The sequence below is a fragment of the Lissotriton helveticus genome (genome assembly GCF_964261635.1).
Source record: "Lissotriton helveticus chromosome 1_1 unlocalized genomic scaffold, aLisHel1.1 SUPER_1_unloc_61, whole genome shotgun sequence".
Lineage (NCBI taxonomy): Eukaryota > Metazoa > Chordata > Amphibia > Caudata > Salamandridae > Lissotriton > Lissotriton helveticus.
Window position 1 is genome coordinate 553903 of NW_027611705.1, and position 14678 is coordinate 568580.

Sequence of the window (14678 nt, forward strand, 5' to 3'; positions counted from 1 at the left end):
ATAGCCTGAGATTTTTCTATTAAACATAAAAAAGGATCAATGAATAAAGCAAAAAGAAGGGGAGAACAGGGGCAGCCTTATGTGTGTTCTGAATGTCAGATAAGGTTCAGTCTTGAATAGAATGTCACTTCACATGAGAGAATTCACACTGGACTAAAGCCTTATACAGGAGGGGAAAGTCAGAAACGTTATACTCAGAAAGGAGATCTCACTAAACATGAGAAATGCACCCACACCAGGTGAAAAGTAAGGCGTATCTTGAGATGCAGAAAAGCTTCTTACAACCTGACTTTACATGAGAGAGCACATAATGTAGTTGCAATAGGATTCATCAAGAAACTCTTGCAGGATAACTGAGGCTGCCCGCATGCAACCTCCAAAGAAGTCTCATGCCTGGAAATATTTTTAATTGCAACAGAATCCACAATTTGAGTACCTGAAAGTTACAAAACTCTCAAGGTCTTTACTTTACACAGAGTGTTAGTGCTTGCAAAAATCAAATAATTGCCAACAAAATCACAATAATAATGTCTTAAATGTTACTCCACTAAAAAGGTTTCTATTCACCCTTGTTTCTTAACATATGACTGATATCTATATTTTCATGATAAGATTAAGCATATGCTGAGTTCCTCAATGAGAAACTCCGGACAGTGACAAACAAACTCTGGTGGAGTTCCGCAAGCAGCGGAGTGCGTAAGAGTCATGCCGTTTTTGGTGATTTTGATCTCCTGGTGTTTGTCCCGCCCTGTAAAAATAATTGCAAATGGCACCATGTTCAGCGCAAGAGGATGCAGCTGCTTCTACTCGAGCAGCAGCTTTGTCAATTCGAAGGAAGTTTTCTCAATGCGGGTGGTTGTGACCTGCGGCGACCACTCGCATTGAGAAATCCGACGACCCGCTTTGAGAAATCACCCCAGGAGGTTGATTTTGCTCACCAACTAGACCATGGCGAGCGCGAGCATGAAAAATCTCATTAGGAGGTGGATTGTCCCCGCTCCGGCACATGACGTTGAAGAGTGCGAGCGTAGAAAAAGACCTTGCTACGCTCCATGGAGTACGGAAAACTCAGCGAACAGAGTTCACCACCCAGAATGAGATAATATACGACAGCAGGAAAACATAACAAACCAGTTACTTGCCTTCAATAGCGCTGTTAGAAAGGCGATCCTAGGGGGGAGGCTGAGGTTGTCTGGCCGACCACCCCGAGACCCACCTCTCCTTCTGGAGTTGGCCGAGCGCCGTCGAGAGGCCTCCTGGCGAGGTTCCTCTCCTAGGTTCGTACAGGCGAGCAATCACACCACTACAAATGGACACAACACAAGGATAGATTCTTAACGTCTTTATCAGCAATCACGGCAGGTTATCTCAGCAATATATGTACAAATGGATCGAGGGATCCTTAAGGTCTCGGTAACTGTGGGAAGGGGTTAGCGGGACAGTCTTGGTACCAGCCTGGTACAGGGATACCCTGCGCTCAGCTCTCAATCCTCGAGCTGGGGGGTTCCTCGGGGTCGGGCCGCGGCAGCGCCAGCAGGGATCCGAAGATGTTTCAGCGACGGCGGGCCGCGGCAGTGCCAGCAGGGTCCCGAAGATGGTTCAGCGAGGTCGGGCCACGGCAGCTCCAGCAGGGCTCCGAATAGGTTCAGCGAGGTCGGGCCGCGGCAGGGCCAGCAGGGCTCCGAAGATGGTTCAGCGAGGTCGGGCCGCGGCAGCACCAGCAGGGCTCCGAAGATGGTTCAGCGAGGTCGGGCCGCGGCAGCGCCAGCAGGGCTCCGAAGATGGTTCAGCGAGGTCGGGCCGCGGCAGCGCCAGCAGGGCTCCGAATAGGGTTCAGGGTTCCATAGTGAGTTCGTCTCAGGGTCAGCCGCGGTTCGACCTGCAGGGCTCTCGACTCCAGGATACAACTGCCGACCCATTTCAGAGCTGCCCCAGATATAGGTCTGGAGTCCTTTGATGTCCGGATCCTCGCACCTGGAGGTCAGAGGGGCCGGGATGTGAGTGTCCAGGCACCCAGCTGGAGGGTGGAGCCAGCGCCCAGGGAGGCCGGAGGGCGATCGAAACAGGCGTCCGGGGATTGCTGGAGGGCCATCGAAACTCTCCTCCTCCTTGATCCGTCAAGTGGCCGTTTTACCACCTGGTCGGATCTTGGTGCCTCGATGTCGGGGCTTTGCTGGGGCCGAGGTCGGGCCGAGGCCACGGAGCCCGGACGTGGAAGGCCCAAGATGGAGTCGGGGCCTGAGAGGATGGCCCGGGATAGGGGTCGGACCAGCAGAGTGGGGCGAGTAGGGGTCGCCATGTCATGGAGGGGGAGAGCCGGGGGTCGCCAGGAGTGGCGGCTCTCGTGAAGGTTGGAGGGGGTAGCTTCAGGCCGGAGGACAGGGGTCGATGTCGTCCAGGGCCCGCCATGCGGGAGGAGGGGGACAACGCCACGAGGCCGGGTCCAACAAACGCTCTTTCTGGTGGATACTCCTTTACCTGCATATTCCTCACCGTGTGAATATTTCCAACACGCCAGACTGGATCCTCAAACTTTAAAGCAGTCCTGCTGCACGCAGTAGGAGACATCATGCAGCTCAGTGTTGACGTCATTCTGCTGCAGAAGTGACAAGCGTAGACGCATAGAAGCACTTCCCATGCGCACTGTTAACAACTACAGAGGTCTATGAGTTCATTATCTCACTGGTCTGTATCACATATTCAGACCCTGGGCAGATATTAATTCACCTTTTTTATCATGATTAGAATTCAGATGAGGCATTTTCATTTCCAAAAATTCTAATTGTATTCTCAGCAGCAAGGGTATATATAAATCGTTGAGTGATGACTGCGCAGTGCTCAAGATGAAAGTGACATGATGATAAAACAGTACAATCTAAATTTTGTTCACAGAAACAGGGCTGTAAATTGCTTTTGTACAATACAAGTTAAGCAAAGGTGATTCATAGAAGACATAATTTACATGAAATAGTCACTGTTTAGCTAATGTTTCAACCTTTCCAGTTAATTACCGTCGACTCATCAGGATGGTAGATCACCGTCTCTCCCATATGCTTCTCACACTATATTCAGTACAACCCAGTAAGGATTCTTCTGTATCTCAGGGCAGGGTACCTGGGAGCCAGTGAATCCTCGGCTCACTGTCAAAAACGTTTAGTGTGACATTTCCTGATGAGACCACTGTCATTGACTGCCTTGTCTGTGAGAAGCTGCACCAGCCCTCCTGTGATGGTGGGCAGGAAGACCTTCACCGCCAAGTGAAATGCTCGCAACTCCAACAGCTTGATGTGGAGTTTGTTCTCTGCCGGTGATGAGGGTTCCCTAATCTCTGTCTCCCATATGGCCTTCCCATCCCAGACGTGATACATCCATGGCCACTGTTAAGTCTGGGTGGAATAGGGAGATGGGTCTGCCGCTGGCATAATCTAATTCACTGGAGAATATGTTGGATACTGCCTACAATAGGGCGAGTCAGTGTCTGGCAGGACACAAAGAGGTTTTGCAGCTGCACCAGTTGTAGAGGCAGGTCACGCAGTGGCATGATGTCCTGGACGTTGCCTTTGTGTGCCATGGCCATGAAAGAACTGGGAGACCTGCTTGGTTTGCAGCAGGGTCTGGCGCTGGCAGTGTTGAAAAAAACCCTACGGTAGCCAAAAGGGGACGAGATTTGTGATGAAATTGCGTGGCGGAGGCAGACAGACCCAAGGAATCTGTCTGGGGCCTAGTCCACTTTCTTGCTTAAAAGGTGAGAGCCATTGAATAGCTTGTCCATTAACGATGCTCGGGTATCTTAAGAGAAGCATATAGACCTAATCCAGGCAATGCACCAAAGTTCCACACTCATGTCAATCGCCTGACCAAAGAAATTGACTGTGCCCAAGTCACAACATATTACAAACTTTACTGCAACACATCTATCCTGAATAGCTTGTGTTCACCGGCAGAGTTTAGGCCACTGTTTCCCACAGGGCATGATTTTACTTGGGAGCATTGTCTTTCAGACCCTCTAGGATATGGAGATGTGCAAAAAATAATCACCAGTTTTGTAACAAGTCTGCACTTTTCATAAAAATATCAGTGAATGCTACTTCGTCCTTGCATTAAGCCATCGCTCGCCAATGTTCCAATAAAAGGAGGAGTCTCAGCAGCAGGCAAGTGATGTGTTCTTTGTTTATTTATTCAGTATTATGGGTGTCTTTCATAGATTCACATGCCTGAATCATTCCCCGTCGTCGAGACGGGAGTCTCCGGTACATAGAAAAGTAATGTCTTATAGACATACATAGAGAAAAGTAGGCCTTAGGGCCTTGCCTTAGTAGCATATCTATGTCCTTTTGTAAAAAGGACCAAACTCCAGAAGGTAGCCAATCAGCTACCACCTCCCTCTAGAACCTTCCTGTCAGGAGCCTAAGTCTCTCAGATTTTCTACCGCACGTTGTGCTAGGGAGTCTCCACCTGAGTTCTCCTCAGGTTTCCTAGTTTTATCTCTTTTCTTCTCAGAAATTGGATATTTCCTTCATTTATACACCATGGCTGAACAACAGAAGAAGGGTCTCTTCAGAGCTTGCTCTTCTTGTGGTAAGAAGAGGCTCCACGTCGACGATAAGCATGAAACCGGCTTATACTGTCTTTATCCGGACCATTCTCCTAAACAGTGTAGAATTTGTAGAACATTCTCTACAAAAACACTAAAGGATAGAGAAGGCCGGCTGCTCCTCTGGTTGAACAGGCTGAAAACCAGAGCGGACCTGGAATCTTCTGAGGACGTCGAGATGGCTTCAGTTTCTTCTAAATTATCCTTGAAGAGGCCAAGGGTTGCTTCCCCTAGCCCTAACAAGACTATTAAAAAGTCTTCTGAGGCAAGATCCACAACGTCTGACAAGGAGGTTCCTGCCTTCAGGAAGCCTGCGCCGTCGTCGACGACGATTTCGTCGACGATTACCTCAGCGCTGAAGAAGACTGTGTCTACAGTCTATGTTTCTACATCGACGACGACGGTGTCGACGACGATGGCATAGTCAGCATTCTCATCGACGACGAGGACAACTCCATCGTCTACGGCGGGTAAGCCTGTGCCGTCGATTATCCTCATTACAAGGCCCTCGGCGAAGATCCCGTCGACGACGACATCAGCGTCGACGACGAAGCCGAAACCGACGACGCAGTCGACGAAGACGCCCTCGTCGACAGGCGTACCGTCGTCGAAGTCTCCGACGACGGTGAAGACATCGCCGACGACGAAGACATCGTCGACAAGCGCACCATCTACGACTGGCGAAAGGTACCGTCGACGAGGATACCGTCGACGAAACCATCATCGTCGACGATTAAAACTCAGTCTTCGACACGGCTGGACAAAAAGTTTAAGGCACCATCAACAGCAGCAGCCTGCCTTACTGGGCATCCCAAGCCAGATTCAGATGTTACCCAGGCAGCACAAAAGAACTCGAGGAATCCTGCATCCCCATTGTCAGCTCCACCGGACAAAGAGGGCAGGAAGCTTGACAGTATTGGCAAATGCTTTTCCACCACGTCGGCCATGACTGTGAAAGTGGCTAATTCCATTGCGTTACTAGGCCACTACAAAAGGCAATTGTGGGAGGATATTGCCCCGTATCTGGCGGAACTACCAGATAACTTGAAAGAGGAAGTACAATCGCTCCTTAAGGAAGGCCAAACATCGGCATCAGAAATTATCGATTGTGCCGTAGATGTGGCTATGACCGGCTTCAGACAGCTAGCAGGGGCCGCGGTCATGCGAAGGCAGGGGTGGCTTAAGGCTACATCCTTTCGCCAAGAGGTCCAAACCAAGGTACTGGACATGCCCTACGATGGCCAACACCTTTTTGGGGAAAAAATCGATGAGGCCCTGCAAACGATCAAAAAAGATACGGACACGGCACGAGCGCTGGACACATTGCAGTTTAAGAACCAGTCCTTTCGAGGGAGCAGAGGCAGAGGTCAATCCTCTTACAGAGGTTCTTGCCAGAGCATATCCTCATATTCCTATAACCAAGGCAGATTGCAATATCAACAGCGACAACAGCAACAAGGTCGTCAGACCTTGTATGGAAGGTCTAACTACAGGGGAAAAAATCAGAGGAAAACCGCTGGCGGACGCCAATGACCTTTTCCAACAGCCAGTCAGTCCACAATTTCATTTTTTCAAACTTGGAGGAAAACTAACACACTTCCTCGACAATTGGAGATCAATTACAACGGATTGGTGGGTGCTGCAGTTGATCCAATTCGGACATTCGTTAGAATTCAATTCCCCTGACTACTCCTCCTCGCAAGCTTCAACACAGGCATCTACGATTACTCCTTCAAGAGGTCTCTGCAATGTTAAAGAAAGGAGCAATAGAGCGAGTACCAGCAGCTCACAGAGGAAAGGGATTCTATTCCCGCTTCTTTCTAATACAAAAGAAAGGGAAGAAATGGAGGCCCATCCTAGACCTCAGGGCACTCAACACATTCTTGAAGAGTCAATCGTTCCGTATGGTGACTATCCAAGAGATCTTGGGGTCGCTAGAGGAGGGAAACTTTATGACGTCTTTAGACCTGCAAGACACATACTACCACATCCCTATTCACAAAGGCCACAGGAAATTTCTCAGATTCGCAGTGGCAGGTCAGCACTATCAATTCTGTGTCCTCCCATTCGGCCTCAAGTCGGCACCCAGAATTTTCACCAAGTGCCTCTCCCCAATGGCAGCCTTCCTACGTCAGCAAGGACACCAAGTCTTCCCATACCTGGACGACTGGCTGGTAAAAGCACCATCTTTGAAAGGCGCAGTCAAGTCTTCCAGCGCCTGTCTCAATCTTTTCCAGCAACTGGGTCTGACGCTCAACCACGAGAAGTCAACCTTTCAGCCCTCCCGAGTTCTTACCTTTCTGGGGGCGACATTGGATACGGAATGTTCAAAAGCATTTCCATCTCAGGAAAGGAAGCACAAGCTTATTGTTCTGGCCACCGCAGTTGCCTCGAGAAAAACTTTGCCGGTCCGTACTTTCAAGTCCCTCCTGGGGATGATTTCTTCATGTATCCTGCTTATTGCACACTGTCGGCTCAGATTGCGCCCTCTGCAGGAGGCCTTGACCAGGCAATGGACTCAGAGCACAGGCTCTTTCGAGGATCGCATTGTGATAACACAGCAAATGTCCAAAGCCTTGCTATGGTGCAGGTCGTCCAAAAACCTCTCACAAGGACTAACATTCCTGCTGCCTGCAGCCCCACATGTGATAACTACGGATGCCTCCCTAGAGGGTTGGGGAGCGGTCCTTCAAGAGCTGCAGATCAGCGGCAAGTGGACGGACCAAGAAAAGCAGGTCCATATCAATCTCCTAGAGCTGAGGGCAGTTTTTCTATCTCTGCAAGCTTTCCTACCGCGCATCCAGAACTCCCCAGTGCTTGTCAGGACCGACAACACTACGACAATGCACTACTTGAACAAACAGGGAGGAACGCATTCGCTCACACTATCTCACGAATTGCAGAAAATCTGGAACTGGCTTGTGCTCCACAGTATCACGCTGTCAGCGGAGTATGTCCCAGGCAAGGACAATATCATAGCAGATGCTCTAAGCAGACAGAGATCGCTGTCCCACGAATGGGAGCTGGAACAAGAAGTGCTGGATCACATCTTTTCGGAATGGGGAAGACCGCAGATCGACCTTTTTGCTACCTGGGAGAACGCCAAATGCCGCAACTTCGCTAGTTGGCATCCTCAACTGCGGTCCCTCGGAAATGCATTTTCCATCGCATGGCGCAACGTGTTTGCGTACGCATTTCCGCCATTTTCCCTGATACCAAGAGTCCTCCGAAAAATGAAGACAGAACATTGCACCCTGATTCTGATTGCCCCGTTCTGGCCAAGGCAGCATTGGTTCACAGACCTCCATCGCCTCTCAGTCCACCCGCCAATCCGTCTGGGCCAACATCCGTCCCTGCTCACGATGTCCAACGGCCAGGTACAGCACCCGAATCTGAAATCTCTCAGATTATCGGCTTGGCTCCTGAGTTCCGAGAGTTCTGTCAACTAGACATTCCGCAGGAGTGCAAAGATGTCCTCGCAAAAGCAAGAGCAGAGAGCACAAATAAGACCTATTCGTTAAAATGGAAACGCTTTTGCATTTGGTATAAGGACAAAGATCTACATCCCTTAAAGGCTACTCCGGAGCAGTTACTACCATATCTGCTACACCTGGCACAGGCGGGACTTGCGCATGCCTCTATCAGTACATTTGGCAGCAATTTCTCGTTTTACAAGAACTTCAAAAGGACCCTCTCTCTGGTCTCACAGGTTAATAAAACAATTCCTTAAGGGGCTTTACAGATCCTTTCCTCGCCCACGGAGAGTTCCACCAACATGGCATCCTAATGTGGTCCTCAACCAGTTGATGAAGCACCCTTTCGAGCCTATTCACAGAGCAGATATCAAATACATCTCCTGGAAAACGGCCCTTCTTTTGGCCCTGTCCTCAGCAAGAAGGGTCAGCGAACTACAGGCTCTTTCAATACAAAATCCCTTCATGCAGTTCAAGGAAGACAGAGTGGTTTTAAGAACTAACCCTCGATTTATTCCTAAGGTCCCGTCGGACTTTCATTTAAATGAACCTCTAGTCCTCCGATCTTTCTTCCCAAATCCAAGCACTGCAGCTGAAAGATCTCTGCACTCTTTGGACCTGAAGAGGTGTCTTAAATTTTACCTCGACAAGACAAAACATTTTAGGAAAACGAACCAGCTTTTCATCGCTTTCAGTAGACCAAGAAAAGGCATGCCGCTTTCCAAGCAAAGTATTTCACGATGGATATCTTCGGCAATTGCCTTTTGCCACGACAAAGCAGGACGTTCGTTACACTCCAAAGTAAGAGCTCATTCTACAAGAGCTGTGTCCACATCGGCAGCGCTCTTTGCTGGGGTGCCAATATTGGACATTTGCAGGGCAGCGACCTGGAAGTCTCCGCATACCTTCACCAGGCACTGCTGCCTGGATACGGAACTGATGCAGGATGCAGCAGTAGGCCAGGCTGTGCTTCGCCGTCTATTCCAGTGAGGTGAGCCTTCCTCCTTCCCGCCATCCTTTGCTGGTATGCACATTTATTTACTTATTTCTTGTTACTTGTTGATGGCTTTTAGTAGTATGATATGTATTATCTAAGACTACTGTATGCTGTTCCATCAGAAATGTGCATGATGTACTGCTTACTACTCTGATTCAGGCATGTGAATCTATGAAAGACACCCATAATACTGGATAAGAAATGAGTTACTTACCTGTAACTGCAGTTATCCAGTATTGGTGTCTTTCATAGATTCACATGAAACCCTCCCGCCTCCCCTGGAAGGACTCACTTCTTTCTCTAACAAGTATTACGCCTACCTAGCTTGGTGCGTACGAAAATCTGAGAGACTGAGGCTCCTGACAGGAAGGTTCTAGAGGGAGGTGGTAGCTGATTGGATACCTTCTGGAGTTTGGTCCTTTTTACAAAAGGACATAGATAGGCTACTAAGGCAAGGCCCTTAGGCCTACTTTTCTCTATGTATGTCTATAGGACATTACTTTTCTATGTACCGGAGGCTCCCGTCTCGGCGACGGGGAATGATTCAGGCATGTGAATCTATGAAAGACACCAATACTGGATAACTGCAGTTACAGGTAAGTAACGCATTTCTTACTCCTCACCGGCCTGCCTGCAGTTTTGCATTCATCTGAAGGGCTTCGGACTCCACCACCTGTCGCTTGACCGGAGGACCTTCCTGCCTGCAGCCTGGACACTTCTGCAGCCAGAGGAGAGAACAGACTGAACATCGAAGAACGGGGCACCAAAAAGTAGATCAGGTAGGTTATACTGGCATGCTGCAGCAGTGTGCATCTGTCTCCTCCACTCCTACAGCTTGCCCGTTCTTCCTTATCCTCGCCCAGGGCTGTGGGTGCCCTAGGCAAGGAAATGGAAGGGGGCATGGGCAACACAGTGTGGTGGCCCCCGAGACGGGGCAGTATATTACTGCAGGGTTCCTCCTCCGAAAGGGGATGTAGTGGGACCTGGGACAAGCCAAGATTTAAATGTAGTGGAACACCGGGCCCAGTGGGCCAATATTGTTCTAAAGAGGCCCAACAAACGCGCCACTGCCCCGTTCACTGCTTTAAAAAACCAACTGGTTGAGCCCTCTGCCCTTTCGTTGGTGGCTCCCACTCACCCCTTCTCATCCAGCTTTCCCTCAGTAGTGTTTTGGTGCTGGGGGTCCAGTGTTTTCAGGATACAATGGTGAGTGTAGAGGGAAGTGTTTGGCAATAGGGACAATGGTTGGGCAGGGGTCAGTTTGGGTGGGGGTGGCAGGATAGAAGGCAGTGTCATGGCAGAAGCAAACAGTGTAGCCATGTAGTTTTTTGAGGGTAGGTTGCAGTGTTGGGGGAGTAGCTTTAGGGCCAGTAGAAAGGGCCAGTGTTTTGTGGGAATGGATGATGGCAGTGTTTTGGGGAAAGGAGCTATGGTTTTCAAGGCTATTGTGGTGGGGTTGGTGGCAGTGCTGTGGGGTAGGGTGACATGGAAAAGGGCTAGGCTATTCTAACTCCTTTTTGTGTAGAGTTTTGGAGAGTAGATTCTGCTGGTTCTAGAGCTCTTGGGCTGTCTGGTAACTACAATATACTCTTGCTGCTTCAAGGCTCCGGTCGGTCTGGGGTTCAGTACACTTCTGGGGAACTCAGAACCTTGTGGGCTGGATCCATATTTTTGAACTCCCACTTGAAAAGGGTGGAGGTAACATGTGTGCCCATCTCCCTTTCACAATTTGCATCATGCCTGTCCTATCTATCCTAGACAATTAATGCAAGTGTAAAAACAAGCCTCCTTTCACAGTCCTAGCCCAACGGAAACTCTTTGTTTTGTAGCACATTTCTGGTTTTTTTGCATTTTTTAAATTATTTGATTTTGGGAATATTAAGTGTTTACAACAGGGGTCGTCAACCTTTTCTGAAGTGAGAGCCACTTCTGATTAGTGAAAATCCTGAGCCACTTCAGGCTAATCATCTTGCACATTGTTACCAGACAGTTTGTCAAGTAGGGCCTTTTAGATTGAAGACTAACCATCTGTCTGCGCCTTCCACGCCATGGTACTCCTATGATCTCAAGAAATGTAAAAGAAAATGTAGGCACCAATAGCAATGTTGGAGGAAGAGTTACAGCCTGTTGTTTAACACAGTTAAATCACTTTCATCCTTTGGTTATAGAAGTGTAACATCTCCCAGCCAGAAAACTGTGATGAACTAACCATATTCTTTTTTCCAAAGTAAATAAAATATTCCTGAATTTTGAGATAACACCAGATAATCTTTAGGGACAGATACAGTGGAGTAACGTACAGTGAATAAAGTAACTTACCATTTCCTGGTAATGAGTACATTCACCCCACTTTCTGAAGAGAAAGTCTCTAATCTTATCAACACTGAAATTTGGACCCTGCAGATTTTTTCCCTCCAGTCAGTTTCAGCTACCATTTCTGCTCATCTCAGTTTGCTATAACAATGATGCTCAAGTCAGTCTTTTTTCCAGATGCAAAAAGGCCTTGATTTTGCCACTTCTAAAGACTCTTTCCCTCGATCCCTCAGATGTAAAGAACTACAGACCCAAATTAGTTCTTCCTCTTCCTGCTAAATTTTTTGAAAAGGACATGAATCAGGAGATCACCACCAACTGTCTGGATCCTGCTCAACATGGGTTTAGACCCTACTACTGTACAGAGTCGACCTTATCGGCAGTAACTGAAGAGATCAGATACATTGTGGAGATTAATGCGGCCTTTATCTTATTGGTTCTAACAGAACTCCACCAAGCATTCCAAGTAGGAGATGTTGTCTGGCGCCATGCTTTACAAATCTCCCTCCTAGCCAGCAAAATTAAGTAAAACACCAGTTTTTGTTGGGGCCCTATCGGGTCTGAAGCTCCCCCCAGTGCAGGAGTAAAACCAAATAGTATAAGAGTTGGGCTTACCTCCACGATGCGACCCAGGGCTCTAGAGATAGTCTTACCCACATTTGTCCAAAATTCTTGTATCTTGAAACAGGACGCGGATACATGGACATCATCTGCATTCTGAAGGCCGCATCTCATACAGCTGGCTTCTCCACCTCCCTTTATCTTGGATAACTTAAGGGGAGACCAATAGATTCTATGGAGTGTAAAAAAGTGTTTTTTCTCAGTGCAGCAGATTTAATCAGGGGGTAAAGAGTATCTAGAGATACTTGCCATAAAGTTCCCAACTCCTCGCTCGGCAATTCTCCCAGATTCTAAATGGACGATCCATCTTTCTGTCTGTAGCGGCCAAAAGATGGTTATACCATTGCGCCACTTCTGTTTTCCTTGGAGCTAGATCCTGTAGTTCGCTTTCCATACTGCTATCCTCTATAAGTGGCCAGCTTTGCTTCTTACAGCAGGAAGGAAGAGAGCTGATAAAGCTTGAACCTGGACAAAGTACAGTTAGTAATATGGTTCCAGGATTCCCAGGAATGGCATTTCTCACCCAGTACAGTGTCTCTCCAATATACAACTCCTGCCTCTTTTAGTGGGTAAGCAAGAGAGTCCAAAAGACACTGCGGTGTACCAGGAGAATCCCAAAGTGGCGCCCAATCACTATAATAGGATAGTCCCAAACAATTTCGGCAGTCTGATCACAACCTAGCCGCCGAACGCAGAGTCTTTAAACAAATTTTAAAAGAATTTAGGAGAGTCAACTACAAGCAATTGCAGGCCGCCTAGCAGACATAAGCTCCAAGGTGGAGGCCCTTGACGATAGGATCTCCAAACTTGCTTCCTTCCAACTTGCTCCTGTCGCTGCTCTACGTTCATCGAGAAATGGGCCTGCCTTCCCGAGGTCCTAGCAGATATAGTGGAACTAGCGAAAGGGAGCATGGCGGTTCCGACTCCCAACAACCAAGAAGAAGGGGAGAAGCACAATAGTTCCATCTCCAGGGAAACACAGAACCCTGCGGTCCCACTTGGACAGCAGAACACCGCCGACAACGGCAAAAGCGAAGAGCCTACGAATAACACACTAGAAAGTAGCCTAAAAGCATCTAAAAACATACAAAGCCCAAATCTCGGGGACTGTGATGTTACCGGAACAGTCCAGCAGGAGCATAGCTCACGTGCAACAGATATGCAAGAACTATCATTATCAAGGAGAGCAAAAAAGAAGCTAAAGAAACAACAGAAAAAAACAAAGCTAAAAGTGAGACAAACCCAGCTATTGAAAATTAATCAACCGCCCCCAAAACCGGGCACAAAAGCAACCCAGCTGCATACAATATTTACAGAAAAAAACTGGGGTAACAAGGCCTACCCGGTCTCCTCGATAACGGAAGCCCAACTCAAACTAATAACCCCATCAAGGAGCTCCAACGCGAATGGTCAAAAGTCACCAGAGAGGCAAAACCACCTCACTGATATCCACTCAACGGTCGGAAAACACCTACTTACTATAGAACCGCCATCTCAGATAACTCCGACAACAAAGAAGCAGCAAGGGATCATCTTAACCCAATTAATCCCAAATACGCAGATCCAGCCTGCTACCTGGATGAACAGCGGCCAAAACGTAAGGCCTCAAGGAATCTCCCCTTCAAGCCATCAAGGAAGTTCAAACAAAGAGCCAACTTCAGCAGCGCTTGCTATAAAAAAGGAAGAAAGAGCACAAATGCCGGGTCCATTAGAAGTTGTCTACGAGGTGGTTTTCACACCAAGATTCTCGAGCACGGGAAACCACGACATCCTGAACCGGAGTAACATCCTACGCCTGTTTAAACACCTGGACACCCTAGATAAGACAGGCACTGGCGAGATAGAATGGGTGAAATTCGAGAGCATGAAGGGGGACACTCATGGTGACTCCTCAGTAGTGGGATTGAAGAACAAAGCAATACAACAAGCTGTAGTGAACAACACCACCCAATTTGTGGAATGGGGCATTGAAGTTCGGATCTTGCCGAATCCAAAATATCCACACGTACTGGCCCCTGAAAGAGCGAGAAAGGCCACTTGGTCGGTACTGCATGGGATAAACAGTCTGGGCCCCAAAGACCGAAACCAGACGGGTAAAAGGGATCAATTGGGCATTAGAATTTCCTGCCAAAATAACCAACGGGTCATCTGCACCACATCCCCCCCTTGACCAAAAGGGACACGCAAGAAGGAGTATACAGCATTCCTAACCAGGACAAAAGCCAGCCTGCCAGAGGAGACGCAGAGCCCGGATCAACGTCAAATCCGCAATTAACCATAATATCCTGGAACATAGCGGGGATCAGCAAAATCTGTAAAAACAAAAGCCTGAAGCAGGTTCTGGAAAGCGGAGACATAATCTGTTTCCAAGAAACGTGGGCCTTGTCCACCACTCCGCTAGCAGGGTACTACGAACATCAAATACCAGCCGTAAAAAGGAATATCTTCGGTCGTCCAGCCGGCGCTCTATCCGTCTTTACAAAGCATGAGTGCGCACTCACAGTCACCTCTATCAACTTGAACTTCCCTGGTTTGCAAGCTGTGCAGATAAGAGGCTTGAGTCTCAATAAACAGCCAACGAGCCTACTGGTAATAAACTGTTACATCAACCCTGCACAGACCTTAATGAAAGTCCAACTGGAGGCTCTGGCACAGAAACTAGAAGATCTGGTAAACAAGC